The sequence below is a fragment of the Ascaphus truei genome, chromosome 14, assembly GCF_040206685.1.
Source record: "Ascaphus truei isolate aAscTru1 chromosome 14, aAscTru1.hap1, whole genome shotgun sequence".
Taxonomy (NCBI): domain Eukaryota; kingdom Metazoa; phylum Chordata; class Amphibia; order Anura; family Ascaphidae; genus Ascaphus; species Ascaphus truei.
In genome coordinates, this window is record NC_134496.1 from 26,909,940 (window position 1) to 26,913,622 (window position 3,683).

A 3,683-nucleotide genomic window follows, 5' to 3' on the forward strand; every position below is an offset into this window, starting at 1 on the left:
TGTGGGGGGGGAAATATGATGATGGGGCATGGTGGGGGGAAATATGATGATGGGGCATGGGGTGGGAATATGATGATGGGGCATGGGGGGGGAATATGATGATGGGGCATGGGGGGTGGGGGAATATGATGATGGGGCATGGGGCCCAGCCTGGGCAGATAAAGATGGGAGGCAGGGGGTGGGGAATACGATGATGGGGCATGGGGGCCAGTCTGGGGAGATGAGATCATGATGATGGGGGGGAGGTGGGGGTATTTTTTATGATGTATTGGGGAGGTGGAGCTATTTTTTAAATGTATTGGGGAGGTGGGGGCTATTTTTTAAATGTATTCGGGGGCGTGGGGTTATTTTTATATGTATTTGGGGAGTGTGGGGGGTATTTTAATATGTATTCGGGGAGTGTGGGGGGTATTATTTTAATATGTATTCGGGAGACTGTGTGTGTGGTGGGGGGGAGAGTAGAGAGGGGGGAGAGAGAAGAGGGGAATGCGCGAATGGGGGGGGGGAGAAGGGAGATGGGTGGGGAGGACAGAGAATAGAGGGGATTGAGCGAACGGGGGGGGGAGGGAAGGGGAGAGAGAATAGGGGGAGACAATGGGAGAAGGGTGAGAGAAAATGGGGGGGGAAGTAGAGAGAGAATGAGGGACAAGGGCCGCCGAACAAGGCCCGGTGAGTCAGTCAACCACCCTCTCTCTCTCTCTCCCACCCTCTCTCTCTCCACCACCCTCTCTCGCTCTCCACCACCCTCACTCTCTCTCCCCCACCCTCACTCTCTCTCCCCCACCCTCACTCCTCTCTCCCCCACCCTCACTCTCTCTCCCCCACCCTCACTCTCTCTCCCCCCACCCTCTCTCTCTCCACCGCACCCTCTCTCCTCCTCCCCCACCCCTCTCTCTCCCACCCTCTCTCTCTCCCACCCTCTCTCTCTCTCCCCCACCCTCTCTCTCTCTCCTCCCACCCTCTCTCTCTCCCCCACCCTCTCTCTCTCTCCCACCCTCTCTCTCTCTCCCACCCTCTCTCTCTCTCCCACCCTCTCTCTCCACCCTCCTCTCTCTCTCTCGTCTCTCTCTCTCCCACCCTCTCTCTCCACCACCCTCACTCTCTCTCCACCACCCTCACTCTCTCTCCCCCACCCTCACTCTCTCTCCCCCACCCTCACTCTCTCTCGTCCCCCACCCTCTCTCTCTCCACCCTCTCTCTCTCCCCACCCTCTCTCTCTCTCCCTCCCACCCTCTCTCTCTCTCCCACCCTCTCTCTCTCTCCCACCCTCTCTCTCTCCCACCCTCTCTCTCTCTCTCTCTCCCACCCTCTCTCTCCCACCCTCTCTCTCCCACCCTCTCTCTCCCACCCTCTCTCCCACCCTCTCTCTATCTCCAACCCTCTCTCTCTCTCTCCCACCCTCTCTCTCTCTCTCCCACCCTCTCTCTCTCTCTCTCTCCCACCCTCTCTCTCTCTCTCTCTCTCTCTCTCTCTTCCACCCTCTCTCTCTCCCACCCTCTCTCTCTCTCTCTCTCTCTCTCTCTCCCACCCTCTCTCTCCCACCCTCTCTCCCCCACCCTCTCTCCCTCTCCCCCACCCCTCTCTCTCTCTCCCACCCTCTCTCTATCTCCCACCCTCTCTCTCTCCCACCCTCTCTCTCTCCCACCCTCTCTCTCTCTCCCACCCTCTCTCTCTCTCTCCCACCCTCTCTCTCTCTCTCCCACCCTCTCTCTCTCCCCCACCCTCACTCTCTCTCCCACACCCTCACTCTCTCTCCCCCACCCTCACTCTCTCTCCCCCACCCTCACTCTCTCTCCCACCCTCACTCTCTCTCCCCCACCCTCACTCTCTCTCCCCCACCCTCTCTCTCTCTCTCCCACCCTCTCTCTCCCACCCTCTCTCTCTCTCCCACCCTCACTCTCTCTCCCCCACCCTCTCTCTCTCTCTCTCTCACCCTCTCTCCCACCCTCTCTCTCCCACCCTCTCTCTCCCACCCTCTGTTTGTCACCCTCAACCCACTCTCTCTGTTTTATCTTAACTGCACTATACCTACACCGAAATAACCTATTCTGCTTTCTTCCAGATCTGACTCAAGTTTCACACGGGAGAACACCTCCCCTCCAGTATAGTACCTTGAGGGACTGCGGATCAGGTAAGATCCCAGGTGGGATTGCTGCTTTGGAAATTGTTAAGAGGGGGCATCCTGACACTGGTTAATGTGTTCAGAAGTCATTCACGTCTGGCTTTTTTTTTGGTTCGGTTAGTGAGGTCAACACACACACACACACACACACACACACACACACACACACACACACACACACACACACAACACACACACACACACACACACACACACACACACACACACACACACACAGTACTTTTCGAAATAAACCTACGTTTCTATGAAAATGTAAGTTTTTTTTTTTGCGGCCCACCTAGACTTAAACCTTGTTTATTTGGCCCTTGTTAGCATTTGAGTTTGACATGCTTGTTCTACAGCCTTCAGTCTCACAATATATACCCTTATGGTGACGTCACTGGTCACCATGCATACAGTGAGAGTGGCATCTTTCCTGGCAAGTTACTCTGTGCCATGTGATGGGAGAGGGGCATTACTCTGTGTGAGCCCACACCGTTAACCCCTTAAGGCCTGTAACCTCTTAACTGACAGTAGTTCCTAGGGGGCTACAAAGGGTTAAGTCACTGCATCTCAAACCTGATACCCATCTACCTAAAGCCAGAAATCAATAAGATAACTCTCTTTCTCCCCCATAAATAGCCCAGAAGCTGCTGCTGATAGAAATATCAGCAGTGTCTACCCCCGCGATCTGTGCCCTTATTAAAACACAGGATTTATGCAGACAGTGCTGATCCTAAAAGAGATGTGACCTTCTAGCCATTTACATGAGCAGGGATAAGCGTGCCGACTGACAGTACTGCCGCTGACATGAGGGTTTTAGCGTACACGCTCTGTGATCAGTGGAAGTGGAAAACGCTGACGAGAGACGTATTTTAAAAGCAAAAGGTGAGCGGGCAGGCGTTAGATTTATAAAGAATACGTGCAGACTAGTCATCCATTGAAATGTCACCGAATACACGTGACAGACAGGGGGAGGAAGCCTGTAGAGGGAACATGGCCAATATTTTAAATAGTAATACCATTCCAATACTCCCACATTCCATATTTTAAGGACACTCCCGTGTGTATCCTATATAGCTGTAAATTCCTTTATTGTGGTAACCTCCACCACCTTTGCTGGGTGCCTGTTGCATGAACCTACTACCTTTTCAGTGAAGGACTTCCACGAAGCCTCCTACACTCTTGCTTCAGAGCATGGCCCTCTTGTTCAATGGGAAATGCCTTGCAGTTTTAAGAGATAATCCTACTTAAATCATATGAAACTTTTGTAATCATAAATGACAAAACAAATATTTGGCAGTTTTGGTCTTTGGGAATTTGGGTTGTTTTATTTTTTTTAACATGTCATGAGTTAATTGTGGTCCTTGGAGAGTCTGCAAGGGCGTATTCAGACTGAGAAACCTGGACAAATAATATAGATACGCTCAGAGACTCCCATTACAATCAAACCCAAGCAGCAGGGTGTTCTATTTAATAGACATGGCAAAGATGTCACTTTGTATGAACGTAATGAGCCGTCAACAAAACAATTCCATTCCTAAACATACACAGTGCCGGG